General features: G+C 37.0%; 7 non-coding genes across 7 annotated transcripts; 4 read left to right on the top strand and 3 right to left on the bottom strand.

Annotated features, from left to right (window-relative positions):
• Window positions 1-1,079: 1,079 nt before the first annotated feature.
• On the bottom strand, window positions 1,080-1,167 carry TRNAS-GCU (transfer RNA serine (anticodon GCU)). Its single transcript has one exon. It is a non-coding gene; the product is annotated as a tRNA-Ser (tRNA).
• A 3,611-nt stretch (window positions 1,168-4,778) lies between these two features.
• TRNAS-UGA (transfer RNA serine (anticodon UGA)) lies at window positions 4,779-4,868 on the bottom strand. The gene has a single exon. It is a non-coding gene; the product is annotated as a tRNA-Ser (tRNA).
• Window positions 4,869-5,692: 824 nt separating this feature from the next.
• Window positions 5,693-5,763, top strand: TRNAG-GCC (transfer RNA glycine (anticodon GCC)). The gene has a single exon. It is a non-coding gene; the product is annotated as a tRNA-Gly (tRNA).
• A 2,481-nt stretch (window positions 5,764-8,244) lies between these two features.
• On the top strand, window positions 8,245-8,316 carry TRNAT-GGU (transfer RNA threonine (anticodon GGU)). The gene has a single exon. It is a non-coding gene; the product is annotated as a tRNA-Thr (tRNA).
• A 507-nt stretch (window positions 8,317-8,823) lies between these two features.
• TRNAY-GUA (transfer RNA tyrosine (anticodon GUA)) lies at window positions 8,824-8,905 on the top strand. Its single transcript has one exon. It is a non-coding gene; the product is annotated as a tRNA-Tyr (tRNA).
• Window positions 8,906-9,264: 359 nt separating this feature from the next.
• TRNAD-GUC (transfer RNA aspartic acid (anticodon GUC)) lies at window positions 9,265-9,338 on the top strand. The gene has a single exon. It is a non-coding gene; the product is annotated as a tRNA-Asp (tRNA).
• Window positions 9,339-11,950: 2,612 nt separating this feature from the next.
• On the bottom strand, window positions 11,951-12,021 carry TRNAC-GCA (transfer RNA cysteine (anticodon GCA)). Its single transcript has one exon. It is a non-coding gene; the product is annotated as a tRNA-Cys (tRNA).
• Between the last annotated feature and the right edge of the window lie 8,281 nt (window positions 12,022-20,302).

Genomic DNA, 20,302 nt, shown 5'->3' with positions numbered 1-20,302 from the left:
GGAGGGATATTCTCTTGCTAGTATTCTACACATGCGGATAATATAGAATCAAAAAAATGCATTGATCATTACATGGAATTCTATTAAGATATTATATGAAAGTCGAATTTATTCCACTCTCATTTGAGAGTGCAAATACAAGGAGGTATTTTGTGTTTGGGAAAGTCCGAAGAAAAAAGATTTTGAATCTGCCTTTTCCTTCTTTCCCTTAAAAAAATAACTCAAGAAAAATCCAATTATTTACTCTACAAGAATGAAATGCTTGTTATGCCTAATATACTTAGTTTAACCTGTATCTGTTTTAATTCTGTTCTTTATCCTACTAGTTTTTTCTTTGCCAAATTACCCGAAGCTTATGCTATTTTCAATCCAATCGTGGATATTATGCCTGTTATACCTCTATTCTTTTTTCTATTAGCCTTTGTTTGGCAAGCTGCTGTAAGTTTTCGATGAAATCTTTAGTACTCTGTATGCCAAATTGAATGATGTGTTCATTCCAAAAAAATTTAAAAATGGGTAAAAGCCGAGAAGTTTTATATTTTTATATTATGAACCTTCGATTCTAAAATTTAAATTCTTCTACATTGAATGGGTAGCTACAGCAATAAATTTGGATCAGCCTTTCTACTCCCCTGCACCTAGGTTGAGCAGGTACCTAAAGGTACCTACACAATACCTAACCACCTAACCCTATTTTTGCTATTGATAAGAGTGCTTATTATAAAAGAATTCTTGCAATTTTTTTCAAGAATTCTTTTTTGCATTTTTAGGTATAAAAAAAAAACCATCCTAGTGGATCCGTGTGGTAAGGAAAAACTGGTAATCTATTCCTTAAAAAAAAATCTTGGAGATTATGTAATGCTTACTCTCAAACTTTTTGTTTATACAGTAGTGATATTCTTTGTTTCACTCTTTATCTTTGGATTCTTATCTAATGACCCAGGACGGAATCCTGGACGCGAGGAGTAAAAATTCAGTTTTTTTTTTTTCTTATTGGATTTGTTTCGTACATTTATCTATGAGAAAATCCGGGGGTCAGAATTCTTTCCAATTCGAAAGTCCCAAATGATCCAAGGGAGCGGAAAGAGAGGGATTCGAACCCTCGGTACAAAAAAATTGTACAACGGATTAGCAATCCGCCGCTTTAGTCCACTCAGCCATCTCTCCACGTTCCAAAGCGAAAGGTTTCCGTGATATGATATAGGCAAGAAATAAGAAATAACGGTTGCAAAAAACCCCCTTTTTTTCTTTCAAAAGTCTATAAAAATTATATTGCCAATTCCATTTTAATTATATTCTTTTTTCTTAATGTTAATAAAAAAAGAAGAAAATTCTTGTTTTTTCTTTCTAAAAATCGATATTGGCCGAGAGACAATCAAATAGATTTTCTCTTTAGCGGGCATTTCCATATAGGACTTGTTATAATTATAATAAAACAAGCAGGTTATATAAAAAAAAACGCTTTTTTTGTCGATTATTTATCAAGAAAGCAAAAAGGGTTCTTATCAAATCCACCATAAAATTGGAAAGAAGCATAAAGTAAGTAGACCTGACTCCTTTAATGATGCCTCTATCCGCTATTCTGATATATAAATTCGATGTAGATGAAATTGTATAAGCGAATTTTTTTTATTTCCTTAGACTTAGACCGCGCAAGACAAGAATTTTTCGCTATTTACGATTTCATATTCTTGTTACTAGATGTTCTATAGGAATAAGAAGAAATCGCAACTCCTTTGCGCTACACATAAAATTGGATTTCGAAGGTCCATTTTTTTTTTCAGAATCCTCTATTTTAGTTCTTCCACCCATGCAATAGAGAGGGAATGGGAAAAGAAGGGTTACTTTTATTTTCATTTTTCCCTTAAAAGATAGACTTTGAAATAGGAGTCTTGGAATAATGCTGAATTCAAAGGTTTATTTCTTTCTATAGTATAAGAAAAACAATTTATTTCTATTTCTATAGTATAAGAAAAACAAATAGTATAAGAAAAACAAATCGAATCAAATTCATGGATTTACCACGACCTCGGTTGTGACTGTGACTCCATAGATAAAAATGGGAAATTTCTCTCTTCGAGACCATTGAAAAAGGGCATTGAACGACAAAGAAATCGTCCACAGATAATAAAACTATCATATGCCTTGGAAAGTGATATGAGGTGCTCGGAAATGGTTGAAGTAATTGAATAGGAGGATCACTATGACTATAGCCCTTGGTAGAATTCCTAAAGAAGAAAATGATCTATTTGATACTATGGATGACTGGTTACGAAGGGACCGTTTCGTTTTTGTAGGATGGTCTGGCCTATTGCTCTTTCCTTGTGCTTATTTCGCTTTAGGGGGTTGGTTTACAGGGACAACTTTTGTAACTTCTTGGTATACCCATGGATTGGCTAGTTCCTATTTGGAAGGTTGTAATTTCTTAACCGCAGCAGTTTCTACCCCTGCCAATAGTTTAGCACACTCTTTGTTGCTACTATGGGGGCCCGAAGCACAAGGAGATTTTACTCGTTGGTGTCAATTAGGCGGTCTATGGACTTTTGTAGCTCTCCACGGGGCTTTTGCACTAATAGGTTTCATGTTACGCCAATTTGAACTTGCTCGGTCTGTTCAATTGCGGCCTTATAATGCAATCTCATTCTCTGGTCCAATTGCTGTTTTTGTTTCTGTATTCCTTATTTATCCACTGGGGCAATCTGGTTGGTTCTTTGCGCCGAGTTTTGGCGTAGCAGCGATATTTCGATTCATCCTTTTCTTCCAAGGATTTCATAATTGGACGTTGAACCCATTTCATATGATGGGAGTTGCCGGAGTATTAGGTGCGGCTCTGCTATGCGCTATTCATGGAGCGACCGTAGAAAACACTCTATTTGAGGACGGTGATGGTGCAAATACCTTCCGTGCTTTTAACCCAACTCAAGCTGAAGAAACTTATTCCATGGTCACTGCTAACCGCTTTTGGTCCCAAATCTTTGGTGTTGCTTTTTCCAATAAACGTTGGTTACATTTCTTTATGCTATTTGTACCCGTCACCGGTTTATGGATGAGTGCTATTGGCGTAGTTGGCTTGGCTCTGAACTTACGTGCCTATGACTTTGTTTCCCAGGAAATCCGTGCAGCGGAAGATCCTGAATTTGAGACTTTCTACACCAAAAATATTCTTTTAAACGAGGGTATTCGTGCGTGGATGGCAGCTCAGGATCAGCCTCATGAAAATCTTATATTCCCTGAGGAGGTTCTACCACGTGGAAACGCTCTTTAATGGAACTTTCGTTTTAGCTGGTCGTGACCAAGAAACCACCGGCTTTGCTTGGTGGGCTGGGAATGCCAGACTTATCAATTTGTCCGGTAAACTGCTTGGAGCTCATGTAGCCCATGCCGGATTAATCGTATTCTGGGCCGGAGCAATGAACCTATTTGAAGTGGCCCATTTCGTACCAGAAAAGCCCATGTATGAACAAGGGTTGATTTTACTTCCACACTTAGCTACTCTAGGTTGGGGAGTAGGGCCAGGGGGGGAAGTTCTAGATACTTTTCCGTACTTTGTATCTGGCGTACTTCACCTAATTTCCTCCGCAGTCTTAGGCTTCGGTGGCATTTATCACGCGCTTCTGGGACCCGAGACTCTTGAGGAATCTTTTCCATTCTTTGGTTATGTCTGGAAAGATAGAAATAAAATGACTACAATTTTGGGTATTCACTTAATTTTGTTAGGTCTAGGTGCTTTTCTTCTAGTACTCAAGGCTCTTTATTTTGGCGGTGTATATGATACCTGGGCCCCTGGGGGGGGAGATGTAAGAAAAATTACCAATTTGACCCTTAGCCCCAGTGTTATATTTGGTTATTTACTAAAATCTCCTTTTGGTGGAGAAGGGTGGATTGTTAGTGTAGATGATTTAGAAGATATAATTGGTGGGCATGTATGGTTGGGTTTTATTTGTGTATTTGGCGGAATTTGGCATATTTTAACCAAACCCTTCGCATGGGCTCGCCGTGCATTTGTATGGTCTGGAGAAGCTTACTTGTCTTATAGTTTAGCTGCTTTATCTGTCTTTGGTTTTATCGCTTGTTGTTTTGTATGGTTCAATAATACAGCTTATCCGAGTGAGTTTTATGGACCCACCGGGCCAGAAGCTTCTCAAGCTCAAGCATTTACTTTTCTAGTTAGAGACCAGCGTCTTGGAGCTAATGTGGGATCCGCTCAAGGACCCACAGGTTTAGGTAAATATCTAATGCGTTCCCCAACTGGGGAGGTTATCTTTGGAGGGGAAACTATGCGTTTTTGGGACCTTCGTGCTCCATGGTTAGAACCTCTAAGGGGCCCCAACGGTTTGGACTTGAGTAGGTTGAAAAAAGACATACAACCTTGGCAAGAACGACGCTCAGCAGAATATATGACCCACGCTCCTTTAGGCTCTTTAAATTCCGTGGGTGGCGTAGCTACCGAGATCAATGCAGTTAATTATGTCTCTCCTAGAAGTTGGTTATCAACTTCTCATTTTGTTCTAGGATTCTTCTTTTTTGTGGGCCATTTATGGCATGCAGGAAGAGCCCGAGCTGCTGCAGCAGGTTTTGAAAAGGGAATCGATCGTGATTTGGAACCTGTTCTTTACATGAACCCTCTTAACTAAGATTTTCTTATTTATACCTGTTCTACTTTTTTTCTGTTCTGGCTCGGTTATTCCATCTAGCCGAGCCATTCATTCCTTTTTATGAAAGAAAGATAAGGGACAGAAAAAAAAAAATGAAAGAAACAAACGTATTCAATAAGCAAAAGGAGAGAGAGAGGGATTCGAACCCTCGATAGTTCCTAGAACTATACCGGTTTTCAAGACCGGAGCTATCAACCACTCAGCCATCTCTCCACAGCCTAATCCTTATTTTACTCCTACAAATAGAACATAGCCATATAAAAAATAAAAAGATTTATTAGCCTCTAGAAAGATATCAGATACAAGTTCCTTTTCGATATATCTCTGTATACTGTATACACGGATACAGGATCCGCTATACCCGCTTGTGAAATAAAGAGTAAATAATCTCTTCTCACCCCCATATCCAAATAAAAAAGCGGTTTAAGTAATAAATTTGAATTAAAGAGAAGAATCAATGGATTCATGATTAAACCCCTCCTACTTCTTGTATTTTTTTACAATTTTGGTTTAAGTGAGGGATCAAATATGTAGTCAACTTTATTTGATGGTAGCTTGGAGGATTAGAAATATGACTATTGCTTTCCAATTAGCTGTTTTTGCATTAATTGCGACTTCCTCAGTCTTAGTAATTAGTGTACCCCTTGTATTTGCTTCTCCTGATGGTTGGTCAAATAATAAAAATGTTGTATTTTCCGGTACATCGTTATGGATTGGACTAGTCTTTCTCGTAGCTATTCTGAATTCTCTCATTTCTTAAATTAAATTTGGTTAATATTTATTAACCCCATAAAAAAGAAATAATAAAGGCCATTTCTTCTAAAAAATTAGAATAGTGAGACGTATTAAAACGCAATTTGCGTTCCGAATTGCTAGCTCTTCTCTTTCAGTATTATGAAATTCCATTCCCATTAGAATATTCATTCACAGATAATAAAAAAAGGAAAACTCTAATATAATAGAAAATGAAATGAAACGGTCGACCCAGACATAGAAGGTCGACCCAGGCGGATATACGCTATAAAATATATACCGTAGCGAGCGTAGTTCAATGGTAAAATATCTCCTTGCCAAGGAGAAGATACGGGTTCGATTCCCGCCGCTCGCCCGCTTAATTTATCAAAGTACTATGATAAAAAGTTTAGTCTAGTTAACTGTTTAACTACTTATATTAAATTAAGTATTAATTAGGTGTTAGTCTAGTGCCGTATCCCTTACTATCTTACCCTTCCTTTGCATCCCACTCAAAAAAAGAGGGCGCTCCGGAGGCAGAAATAGAACTCGCCAACAGAGCTCCAAAAATTGGGTATTAACTGAGACAAACAACGGGCAAACTTTTTTTAAAGGGAAGAGAGAGGTAGACTGTCCCTTTCGTTTCATTTTTATTTTCTGCAGGGTAGGGAGAAGCCTTGCGCCTTCTTTTTTTGAAGGCAAGTGACTTCGCAAACTGCTCAATTTTGCCCTCTAGGGCCGGGAACTAATGAATAAAAAAGGGTTGGATACGCCCCTCTACCATATCTAGAGAAATAGAATAGTCCTTTTATACAGACTGCTAAGTGCGGAGACGGGAATCGAACCCGTGACCTCAAGGTTATGAGCCTCGTGAGCTACCAAACTGCTCTACTCCGCTCTGGAGTACCAGAAACTGGTGGACAAAAAAGGCTTGAATACAAGCCTCTAACATGTCTAGACAAAGAGAATACTCCTTTTATACAGAATGGAGCGGGTAGCGGGAATCGAACCCGCATCGTTAGCTTGGAAGGCTAGGGGTTATAGTCGACGTTGGTTGATTATTTTTAACGTCTCTAATTCAAAACCGAACATGAAATTTTGATTTCATTCGGCTCCTTTATGGATATTCTCACCACTTAACATCTATGTCAGCTTTTCTATTTGAATGGAACCAAAGCTCTCCGCTTTCTAGATGATCCTTATAGAGTAGGAGATAGAAATTCTATCTAAATCCATCTAATCTACTTACTTCGTTCCCTAATTTCATTCAAGAGATCCTGAGGAAAAGAATTGGGTTTCCACCGAGCTTAAACAATATGCGGATGGTTCTAGTAAACCAAAACTATCGTTTTTTAGCTATTTGGCTTCCTTATTCCTTATTTTAAGAAGATTTAGTTACGATTGGAAATCAACTTTTTTGTATCTTCATCCATAGATCCTTTACTCATATTTTCAAAATTGGAATACTTAATCCAATGCAAAATTATGCTTCGCGACTCTGTACTCATAATCCTATTTTTATTTTGGATGCAATTTAAATTAGTCTTTGGATACAAATCGCCAGAATGTATATTCTTCCTCAATATGCTATTGAGAGGAAAAGGATTTAATCCTTTATAAGAACTAAAGTTTTCATCGGAATATAAAAATAAAAAACTTAAGGATGCCTTAAGTATATCATTTCAAATTCAGTTATTATATAGAACGAATCACACTTTTACCACTAAACTATACCCGCTACATTGTAGATTATGGTATAAATGGTACCCTTTGTCAAGGATAGCCATTTGACAAGAAGGCTAATTCCCCCTTATTGAATCAGATGGAGAAGGTTCATGACACTGAGCCGTTGGTACTTCTACTTCGATCGCTCGCCTTTACTTTAGGATTTAGATAGCCCCTCTGGTCTGTAAAAAAAATCTTTTCTTACCATGCTAATAGCGCCTGAACCAAATGTATTTATTTTGATTAGGATCCTATTCTACGGTTACGACTACAATAATAATTATTTACTTTGCAAGGACGTAAGTGTGTCAGACTGCTAAATTGTTTTATTATTCCTACAATATAAACTAGGGGATATAGGGGGTAACACTGTCCCTATAAATTCCTTTTTCCTTTTCTTTTTTGTCCAGAATTGAACAAAAAAGAAATTATGGAAGATGTTTTCTTCCCCCATTAAGTCCGAGCCATAGAGTAAGAGTGAGATGAGTTTTCCAAATTCATCATAGACTTTCCCTATGGCTTGATAGAAGTAAGCAGCAAAGAGTCGTAACTTAAAGAAAAAAACGGACAGGGCCGACAGATTTACCTGATGTAAAGAAGATCCTAAAAGTCTCTGATTAGTCGACTCTCTCCATTTAACACTTTCCTCTCTCTCCTTTTTTCCACTGACTCAATTCTAGTTTATTAGATTCTTGTTTAAAAGAATGAAAAAAGTTCAATAGAACTAAGAACACATAAAAAATAGCATAGAGGATCAAGGCCATTACCAAAAGTTCCTCCCAAGGATCCTATATCCTATTGGGTATCTGTTCCCCGCCTTTTCCCGCTAGGATCGGAAATCTTATATTTTCCATATCCATATACCGTTGAATCCTTGGGGTTCCAGAATCCGCCTATTTTACTAGTCTTCGGAAACGGAAAACCCTGAACCAAGAAGAGTTGGATATGTTATGTAGGGTATGTTTTTTTTTTATTAATTTTATTTTGAGCTCTCAAGATATCGATATATACATATACAATCTCTACATAATGTCTCTCTCTCTATCTCTATATATTATATATATAATATGTACATTATGCAGTAGACCCATAATGGGAAATCCAAGTGGCTAATTTTTGAATTAAATAAAAAGCCCTTTTAACTCAGTGGTAGAGTAATGCCATGGTAAGGCATAAGTCATCGGTTCAAATCCGATAAAGGGCTTTTTAAATTAGTGGTAGAGTAATCTCGTGCTAAGACGTAAGTCGTTGGTTCGAATCTGATAGAGTACTTTTCTACTAAATTGATTCACTTTTGTTCTTTGTTTTTGAAACTTTCTCTATATTTTTAGAGAATTTTATGACTTAGTGCGGGATGGATGCATTTTTGGTCTGAACACTAAATGAAGCACGGAGAATTAATCTATAACGATCAACTAAAAAAAATCCTAGATGAAAACATAACAGAAAAGTTGGAAAAACTCTTTGCTTTGGATCTATTTATACTTTTCGAGTATATTGACAATTCCAAAAAACTGCTCATACTATGATTATAGTATAATCACGAGCGGTTGTATATGGCCCTATCGTCTAGTGATGCCCCTATCGTCTAGTGGTTCAGGACATCTCTCTTTCAAGGAGGCAGCGGGGATTCGACTTCCCCTGGGGGTAGGGAGTATTATGAAAGGAGGTTAATCATAGATTAGCAAAAACCCTAGAATAAATTCTTCCTGGGTCGATGCCCGAGTGGTTAATGGGGACGGACTGTAAATTCGTTGACAATGTCTACGCTGGTTCAAATCCAGCTCGGCCCAAACCAAAAATCTAGGGCTTCGTGAGTATGAACTAAATCCTTTTGTTTTTCTTCCATAAAATAAAATGTCTGATCTATAGAAATAAAAGATAAAGAAAAAAGGGAAATTTTTTTTTTCTAATCCATATCTCTCTCATTCCTTTCTTACAAACAAAAGAGTTTTTCTTATTGAAGGCTGGATTATTATCCATTTTTAGTGATAAAAAATCACGACATACTAGTTATGTCACTCTCACTATACCCACGTATAATATAATATGTGGGTATGTAGTATATGATTCGTCTATTTCTTAGAGTACGAAAGACGAATCGAATCTTCTTATGGTTCTATTTAAGAATGGGTATGCCATACACCCCGCGGGGATTGTAGTTCAATTGGTCAGAGCACCGCCCTGTCAAGGCGGAAGCTGCGGGTTCGAGCCCCGTCAGTCCCGAACTAGGGTTCAATGAATGGAGAAATTGATATTTCCTTTTTCCATGAAAAAAAGGGGCAGGGAGCAAGATCAAATACCCACAGGGCACCCTTACTTCACTTTTTTATTTTGCATCCCTCATTAAAGAGGGAGGGAAGGCATATAGGAATTTTTTTTCACTACTCCCGATCGATAAAGATAAAGAAAGACACACATACGATATGTGGATTAGTAGAATTTAGGATATTATATTACTCTATCTTTCTTTATGATGATACCATCCTCATCTTAATTTCCTATTCCACTCTTATGGAATAGAGTACCGGTATTTTACCGGAATCCATACATAAATCGTATTCCCTTTTTATTTCAGACCTCTTTTCCCCATCTCACTTCTACTGCTTATTTGGATGTCTATGTGACCCATAGAAAGTTGGTCATATAATACATACATAATTGTATGTATAACTATAAGAAAAAGGAAGGGAAATTGTATAAGATTAAGAAAGTAGAAGATTAAGAAAGCTCGTGGGTTAGAGATATAGAAAAGAAAAAGTAGAAAAGGATTAAAAAAGAGGGAATTCCTAATCCAATCAAAAAACCCATTTTGGTCTTAGTGTGGATAGAGGATCTTCCTATGTTATACTATATAACTCTCATCCGTGAAATATAACTCTCATCCATGAATTGATTTGATAGATCCGATATTCATAATATTGAATTGATTCAGTATTATCAGAATGCAAGCCCTACCCTTGAATTTACAAGATACCCCTTTTTCCTCTCCATGGGATTACATCCCGAGTTATTGTGAAAATAAAAAATAAAGAGGTTATGGAAGTCAATATTCTCGCATTTATTGCTACTGCACTGTTCATTCTAGTTCCTACTTCTTTTTTACTTATTATTTATGTAAAAACAGTCAGCCAAAATAATTAATTGGAATTCCAATTAATCATTGAAGAAATTAAAAAGGGATTAAATAAAAAAAATCCAAGTCTTAAATGAAAGGATCTGGTTGGAATCTTAAAGTGTGGTAGAAAGAACTACATATAGTTTTTTCTACGACACTTTAGATTCTTTCTATTATATTATCTTTGAATCTACATAGAATAGATTAGTAGATTGAAATAGTTAAGTAGTCTAATTCAATTTCTTTTTTCATTGCATCCACTTAATTTCAATCAGGTCAAAATAAAAAAATCTAAGACAATTCTTGACCAAAGAATCCATGGAAGGAAAGAAAAATAATATTAAGAATAGACTATAGTAAAAAGTAAAAGGAAATGGAAAATGTGTGATATGCCGTGAATAGTTCCGTGGAAGAAAGTCGAATTTTCTTATGTATAGAACTTTTTTTAACCATTCGTCATTTCTAGTAGAAATTATGAATTGGTATAATGGCTCTTTCTTACATTACAACTTACAATACAAGAGTTTCTTACAGGAGTGAAACAAAACTAAAGAAAAAGATTAAAGAATAACGTTTGACAAAATGATTAATGCAAAATGATCCATTAATGAAAAGAATTGATACAACAATTTGATTACTTAATCAATTAGTAGTATCCCTAGAGTCCACTCCTTCCCCATACTACTAGTGAAAGAGAAAATGTAAAGACTACCATTAAAGCAGCCCAAGCGAGACTTACTATATCCATCTAAATTATGTCTCCTATTTCTATGAAGGGATTATTCTATTCTACTATTGATCAATAATCATAGTGGAATCAAGGGTACAGAGTCAAAAAGGGATTCCGCCCTAAGGCCATGGATCAATCAGTTCAAGGAATTTACTCCTAACAAATTCTTATAGGAATTCTGGTAGAATTAGAGAGCATTAAAAATACGATACTATAGCCCTTTTTTCCTTAAAAAAGAAAGAGTACGGGAATGATGTCCTGAATAGAAGAAGCGGGAATAGGAAGATTTTTTATTCCTTTTGTTACTCTTTTTTTTTTTTTAAGCAAAGGACGCCCGAATATACCATAAAATTAACGATAGATAAATATTTATTGGATACCTACCTTACCTAATGTTTATTTTTGACCTAAACCCTGCAGCCTTGCTTTGTATCATTCTATGAAAGAATGAAGAGGAAGAGATTTTATCCATAACACAACTCCTAAATTGATTTTTGATCGACCTATTTAATCTGATTCTCGTTAGAATTAAAATTAAGTAGTCCTTACTTTAGTGTATGTAGGTAACATAAGATGTACGATAAAAAAATGTATAATAATTAGTAAGTCTTGATATTCTTTCGTGGAGTCCCTTCTTGAATCTTAGATTGAAAAAAAAAAAGAATGCCCCTTAGGGACCTTTCTTTGGATACCAAGATTTCTGACATCTTATCCTCGTATTTTAAAATTATCAAATCGAATCTCAATTAAGAACCAATTCAAATTCATATAATAAAAGAATAAGGAAACACTACCTCACCCCTATTGATAACCATTTTGGCCACTACCGTCAAAACAAACCCTAACCCTAGTTTGAGGATAGAACTATGGTATGGTTTCTCTAAACCCAGTATCGGCAGGCCCAGTTACTCTCTTGCCCGAACTTATGCGAAGTAAAAATTGATCGAATTCGATCAGCACTATAAAAAAAACCTAAGTATTTTATTGATCAGGCGGCACCCAGATTTGAACTGGGGATAAAGGATTTGCAGTCCCCTGCCTTACCGCTTGGCCATGCCGCCAAAAAATCCGATCAAAAATCTAGAAAACAGCAAGTATTCATCCACGTTTTCTTACGAAAAGCCCCTTTTATTTTGAATATAATTCTACTTACTTTTTTCCAATCTTTTTCAAAAAATCTATTCCTGCTTTTTTTGATCCAGTTTCTATTATTCTCCTCGATAGATTCTATCTTAAAACATACATTGTTAACACAATAAAACTTCCCATTTCTTTCTATTGAGATGAAAAAGAAGAAAAAGTGGATTTCTATTCACAGGCTGCAAAATTCAGAATAAATTGGAACCGTTAACTAGAATTCTCTTTTTTTTATTGCAGTAGTGAACTACTCTTAAATCGGTATTATCTCCCCCCCCTTCAATGGCATAATAAAATAGTATGACTTTATGCTTAATCCGTGTATAGGTAAACTTTAGGTCCGAACAGCATTATTATCCAAAGATCCCCTTTATGTACATATCTCTATGGAGAATCATGCTTTAATTTTTAAAAGTATTAAATTAAATATCTTGAATAAAAAAAGGAAATTTGCTCTGATATAGAGTATAACCTTACTATCTTGGCCTACCCAAGTGAAATTACGATAAAAGAAAAGCATGGATATGGGGAGAGGTGGATAACTAGATTGGCATGTACTTAAAAAAGGGACTTACTTGATTTTAGAATTCCACAATGAAATACTGAATTTTCTAGTAATTATACTACTCCGATCCGAAATAAAAAAGAACCCTCAAATTATTTTGAGAAATTAAAGTAAGCACGCTATTCTAAATCGAAGTAAAGTCAAACTTTCTAGTATATTATATTACGGCTTTATTACATTCATAGAAAGGAGATAAAATGAGAAATCTTTGCCATCCAATCTGATTAGAATATCATAACATAAAGTATAAGTGGCAGAATTTTTTTTTTTAGGAATGTTTTATCAATTCATTTTCATTTCATTTGTACCCCTGGCAAACTCGAACTTTCGTCCAAATGGTCTCTATTCATATGTATGAAATACATATATGAAATACGTATGTGGAGTTCCCTAGAATTTCATGTGATTCAGTAAACAGAATATAGATTCCATGATTGCTAGATCGATCCAGAGGGATTGATGAAGAGTGAGCTGATAATGGAATTTTTCTTTGATAAACAGGAAACTTAAGATTAAGATGCTCCGGAATGGAAACGAGGGAATGTCCACAATACCCGGATTTAGTCAGATCCAATTCGAGGGATTTTGTAGGTTCATTAATCAAGCCTTAGCAGAAGAACTTGACAAGTTTCCAACAATTAAAGATCCAGATCACGAAATTGCATTTCAATTATTTGCGAAAGGATATCAATTGCTAGAACCCTCGATAAAAGAAAGAGATGCTGTGTATGAATCACTCACCTATTCTTCCGAATTATATGTATCTGCGAGATTAATTTTTGGTTTCGATGTGCAAAAGCAAACCATTTCTATCGGAAACATTCCTATAATGAATTCCTTAGGAACCTTTATTATAAATGGAATATACCGAATTGTGATCAATCAAATATTGCTAAGTCCTGGTATTTACTACCGCTCGGAATTAGATCATAAGGGAATTTCTATCTACACTGGCACTATAATATCAGATTGGGGGGGGAGATCGGAATTAGCAATTGATAAAAAAGAAAGGATATGGGCTCGCGTGAGTAGAAAACAAAAGATATCTATTCTAGTTCTATCATCAGCTATGGGTTCGAATCTAAGAGAAATTCTAGATAATGTTTCCTACCCTGAAATTTTCTTGTCTTTCCCGAATGCTAAGGAGAAGAAGAGGATTGAGTCAAAAGAAAAAGCTATTTTGGAGTTTTATCAACAATTTGCTTGTGTAGGTGGGGACCTGGTATTTTCGGAGTCCTTATGCGAGGAATTACAAAAGAAATTTTTTCAACAAAAATGTGAATTAGGAAGGATTGGTCGACGAAATATGAATCGGAGACTTAATCTTGATATACCTCAGAACAATACATTCTTGTTACCACGAGATGTATTGGCCGCTACGGATCATTTGATTGGAATGAAATTTGGAACGGGTATACTTGACGATGACGATATGAATCACTTGAAAAATAAACGTATTCGTTCGGTTGCAGATCTGTTACAAGATCAATTCGGATTGGCTCTTGGTCGTTTACAACATGCAGTTCAAAAAACTATTCGTAGAGTATTCATACGTCAATCGAAACCGACTCCCCAAACTTTGGTAACTCCAACTTCAACTTCAATTTTATTAATAACTACTTATGAGACCTTTTTTGGCACATACCCGTTATCTCAAGTTTTTGATCAAACGAATCCATTGACACAAACTGTTCATGGGCGAAAAGTGAGTTGTTTAGGTCCTGGAGGGTTGACGGGGAGAACCGCAAGTTTTCGGAGCCGAGATATTCATCCGAGTCACTATGGGCGTATTTGTCCAATTGACACGTCTGAAGGAATCAATGTTGGACTTACTGGATCCTTAGCAATTCATGCGAGAATTGATCACTTGTGGGGATCCATAGAGAGTCCGTTTTATGAAATATCTGCTGAGAAAGCAAAAGAAAAAAAAGAGAGACAGGTGGTTTATCTATCACCAAATAGAGATGAATATTATATGATAGCAGCAGGAAATTCTTTGTCCTTGAATCAAGGTATTCAGGAAGAACAGGTTGTTCCGGCTAGATACCGTCAAGAATTCTTGACTATTGCATGGGAACAGATTCATGTTAGAAGTATTTTTCCTTTCCAATATTTTTCTATTGGGGGTTCTCTCATTCCTTTTATTGAGCACAATGATGCGAATCGGGCTTTAATGAGTTCTAATATGCAGCGCCAAGCAGTTCCGCTTTCTCGGTCCGAGAAATGCATTGTTGGAACTGGATTGGAACGCCAAACAGCTCTAGATTCGAGGGTTTCCATTATAGCCGAACGCGAGGGAAAGATCATTTCTACTGATAGTCATAAGATACTTTTATCAAGTAGTGGGAAGACTATAAGTATTCCTTTAGTTAACCACCGTCGCTCTAACAAAAATACTTGTATGCACCAAAAACCCCGGGTTCCACGGGGTAAATCCATTAAAAAAGGACAAATTTTAGCAGAAGGAGCTGCTACAGTTGGGGGCGAACTTGCTTTAGGAAAAAACGTATTAGTAGCTTATATGCCATGGGAAGGTTACAATTTTGAAGACGCAGTACTAATTAGCGAACGTTTGGTATATGAAGATATTTATACCTCTTTTCACATCCGGAAATATGAAATTCAGACGGATACGACAAGCCAGGGCTCCGCTGAAAAAATCACTAAAGAAATACCACATCTAGAAGAACATTTACTCCGCAATTTGGACAGAAATGGAGTTGTTAGGTTGGGATCCTGGGTAGAAACTGGTGATATTTTAGTAGGTAAATTAACGCCTCAGATAGCGAGCGAATCATCTTATATCGCGGAAGCTGGATTATTACGGGCCATATTTGGCCTTGAGGTTTCCACTTCAAAAGAAACTTCTCTGAAATTACCTATAGGTGGAAGAGGGCGCGTTATCGATGTGAAATGGATCCAAAGGGACCCGCTCGACATAATGGTTCGTGTATATATTTTACAGAAACGTGAAATCAAAGTTGGGGATAAAGTAGCCGGAAGACATGGGAATAAAGGGATCATTTCCAAAATTTTGCCTAGGCAAGATATGCCCTATTTGCAAGATGGAACACCCGTTGATATGGTCTTCAATCCCTTAGGAGTACCCTCCCGAATGAATGTGGGACAAATATTTGAAAGCTCGCTCGGATTAGCGGGGGATCTGCTAAAGAAACATTATAGAATAGCACCCTTTGATGAGAGATATGAGCAAGAGGCTTCAAGAAAACTTGTGTTTTCAGAATTATATGAAGCCAGTAAAGAAACAAAAAACCCATGGGTATTTGAACCCGAGTACCCGGGAAAAAGCAGAATATTTGATGGAAGAACAGGCGACCCCTTTGAGCAACCTGTTCTAATAGGGAAGTCCTATATCTTAAAATTAATTCATCAAGTTGATGAGAAAATTCATGGGCGTTCTACTGGGCCCTACTCACTTGTTACACAACAACCGGTTAGAGGAAGAGCCAAGCAAGGGGGACAACGAGTAGGAGAAATGGAAGTTTGGGCTTTAGAAGGATTTGGTGTTGCTCATATTTTACAAGAGATACTTACTTATAAATCTGACCATCTTATAGCTCGCCAAGAAATACTTAATGCTACGATCTGGGGAAAAAGAATACCTAATCATGAGGATCCTCCAGAATCTTTTCGAGTGCTCGTTCGAGAACTACGATCTTTGGCTCTAGAACTGAATCATTTCCTTGTATCTGAAAAGAACTTCCAGGTTAATAGGGAGGAAGTTTGATCGGAATAAATATAAATTCTTTTCTTATTTCTATTTTATGATTGACCAATATAAACATCAACAACTTCAAATTGGACTCGTTTCCCCTCAACAAATAAAGGCTTGGGCTAACAAAAACCTACCTAATGGAGAAGTCGTTGGCGAAGTCACAAGGCCCTCTACTTTTCATTATAAAACCGATAAACCAGAAAAAGATGGATTGTTTTGCGAAAGAATCTTTGGACCCATAAAAAGCGGGATTTGCGCTTGTGGCAATTCTCGAGCGAGCGGAGCTGAAAACGAAGACGAAAGATTTTGCCAAAAATGCGGGGTAGAATTTGTGGATTCTCGGATACGAAGATATCAAATGGGATACATCAAACTCGCATGTCCCGTGACTCATGTGTGGTATTTGAAAGGTCTTCCTAGTTATATCGCGAATCTTTTAGATAAACCTCTTAAGAAGTTGGAGGGCCTAGTATACGGCGATTTCTCTTTTGCTAGGCCCAGCACTAAAAAACCCACTTTTTTACGATTACGAGGTTTATTCGAAGAGGAAATTGCATCCTGTAACCACAGCATTTCTCCCTTTTTTTCTACCCCAGGCTTTGCAACATTTCGAAATCGGGAAATTGCGACAGGAGCAGGTGCTATTAGAGAACAATTAGCAGATTTGGATTTGCGAATTATTATAGAGAATTCTTTGGTCGAATGGAAGGAATTAGAAGACGAGGGGTATAGTGGAGATGAGTGGGAAGATAGAAAAAGACGAATAAGAAAAGTTTTTTTGATTAGACGCATGCAATTGGCGAAACATTTTATTCAAACAAATGTAGAACCAGAATGGATGGTTTTGTGCTTATTACCGGTTCTTCCTCCCGAATTGAGACCTATTGTTTATAGGTCTGGAGATAAAGTAGTGACTTCAGACATTAATGAACTTTATAAGAGAGTTATCCGTCGGAACAACAATCTTGCCTATCTATTAAAAAGAAGTGAATTAGCGCCAGCAGATTTAGTAATGTGCCAGGAAAAATTGGTACAAGAAGCCGTGGATACACTTCTTGATAGTGGGTCCCGCGGGCAACCGACGAGGATGGTCACAATAAAGTATACAAATCACTTTCAGATGTAATTGAAGGTAAAGAGGGAAGGTTTCGCGAGACTCTGCTTGGGAAACGGGTCGATTACTCGGGGCGTTCTGTCATTGTTGTGGGTCCTTCGCTTTCATTACATCAATGTGGATTACCTCTAGAGATAGCAATAAAGCTTTTTCAGCTATTTGTAATTCGCGATTTAATCACGAAACGCGCCACTTCTAATGTAAGGATTGCTAAAAGGAAAATTTGGGAAAAAGAACCCATTGTATGGGAAATACTTCAAGAAGTTATGCGGGGACATCCTGTACTGTTAAATAGAGCACCTACCCTGCATAGATTAGGCATACAGGCCTTTCAACCCACTTTAGTAGAGGGGCGTACTATTTCTTTACACCCATTAGTGTGTAAGGGTTTCAATGCGGACTTTGATGGAGATCAAATGGCTGTTCATCTACCTTTATCCTTGGAAGCTCAGGCAGAAGCCCGTTTACTTATGTTTTCTCATATGAATCTCTTATCTCCCGCTATTGGGGATCCTATTTGCGTACCAACCCAAGACATGCTTATCGGGCTTTATGTATTAACGATTGGAAAGCGTCGAGGTATTTGTGCAAATAGATATAATAGTTGCAGAAACTACCCAAATCTAAAAGTAAATTACAATAATAATAATAATTCTAAATATAGGAAAGATAAAGAACCCCATTTTTCTAGTTCTTATGATGCACTGGGAGCTTATAGACAAAAACTAATCAGTTTAGATAGTCCCTTGTGGCTACGATGGAACCTGGATCAACGCGTCATTGGGTCAAGAGAAGTTCCGATTGAAGTTCAATATGAATCTTTGGGGACTTATCATGAGATTTATGCCCACTATCTAATAATGGGAAATAGAAAAAAAGAAATTCGTTCGATATACATTCGAACCACTCTTGGTCATATTTCTTTTTATAGAGAAATAGAGGAAGCCATACAAGGATTTAGTCAGGCCTATTCATACACTACCTAAACAAGAAAGAAAGTTAGATTCGGCGATGCCCCTCCCCTTTCGGGGGGCATTCCGATTTCCCTAGTATCATCATTATTTGCCACGCGAATCCAGATTGAGATTGAGGCAAGTTAATTAAATTTTCGAATCACTGACTCAGGCCCATTGTCGAATCCTACTCAGCAATTGTCGAATCCTACTCAGCCGAAAAGGGGGTACTTATGTATGGCGGAACGGGCCAATCTGGTCTTTCATAATAAAGAGATAGACGGAACTGGTATGAAACGACTTATTAGCAGATTAATAGATCATTTTGGAATGGGATATACATCCCATATACTGGATCAACTAAAGACTCTGGGCTTCCATCAAGCCACTACTACATCGATTTCGTTAGGAATCGAGGATCTTTTAACAATACCCTCTAAGGGATGGTTAGTCCAAGACGCGGAACAACAGAGTTTTCTTTTGGAGAAACACTATTATTATGGGGCTGTACACGCGGTAGAAAAATTACGCCAATCTGTTGAGATATGGTATGCGACAAGTGAATATTTGAAACAAGAAATGAATTCAAATTTTCGGATAACGGATCCTTCTAATCCAGTCTATCTAATGTCTTTTTCAGGAGCCAGAGGAAATGCATCTCAAGTACACCAATTAGTAGGTATGAGAGGATTAATGTCGGACCCTCAAGGACAAATGATTGATTTACCTATTCAAAGCAATTTACGCGAGGGACTTTCTTTGACAGAATATATAATTTCCTGCTATGGAGCCCGCAAAGGGGTTGTAGATACTGCTGTGCGAACAGCAGATGCTGGATATCTTACACGTAGACTTGTTGAAGTAGTTCAACATATTATTGTGCGTAGAAGAGATTGTGGTACTATCCGAGGTATTTCTGTAAGTCCTCAAAATGGGATGACGGAAAAACTTTTTGTCCAAACACTAATTGGTCGTGTATTAGCAGACGATATATATATCGGTTCACGATGCATTGCCGCGCGAAATCAAGATATTGGAATTGGATTAGTCAATCGATTCATAACTGCCTTTCGAGCACAACCATTTCGAGCACAACCAATATATATTAGAACCCCCTTTACTTGCCGAAGCACTTCTTGGATCTGTCAATTATGCTATGGCCGGAGTCCTACTCATAGTGATCTGGTCGAATTGGGAGAAGCCGTAGGTATTATTGCGGGTCAATCAATTGGGGAGCCAGGGACTCAACTAACATTAAGAACTTTTCATACTGGCGGAGTATTCACAGGGGGTACTGCCGACCTTGTACGATCCCCTTCGAATGGAAAAATAAAATTCAATGAGAATTTGGTTCACCCCACACGTACCCGTCATGGGCAGCCTGCTTTTCTATGTTATATAGACTTGCATGTAACTATTCAGAGTCAAGATATTCTATATAGTGTGAATATTCCCTCAAAAAGCTTGATTCTAGTGCAAAATGATCAATATGTAAAATCCGAACAAGTAATTGCGGAGATTCGTGCCGGAACGTCCACTTTACATTTTAAAGAAAGGGTACAAAAGCATATTTATTCTGAATCAGACGGCGAAATGCACTGGAGTACTGATGTTTACCATGCGCCCGAATATCAATATGGTAATCTTCGCCGATTACCAAAAACAAGCCATTTATGGATATTGTCAGTAAGTATGTGCAGATCCAGTATAGCGTCTTTTTCACTCCACAAGGATCAAGATCAAATGAATACTTATGGTAAAAAAGATAGGGAAATTCTTGATTATTCAACGTCGGATCGAATCATGTCCAATGGCCATTGGAATTTTATCTATCCTT

The sequence above is a fragment of the Aegilops tauschii genome, unplaced genomic scaffold (assembly GCF_002575655.3).
Source record: "Aegilops tauschii subsp. strangulata cultivar AL8/78 unplaced genomic scaffold, Aet v6.0 ptg000305l_obj, whole genome shotgun sequence".
NCBI lineage: Eukaryota > Viridiplantae > Streptophyta > Magnoliopsida > Poales > Poaceae > Aegilops > Aegilops tauschii.
Note: the sequence above shows the minus strand (reverse complement) of the source record. Positions and strands in the feature narration are given on the sequence as shown.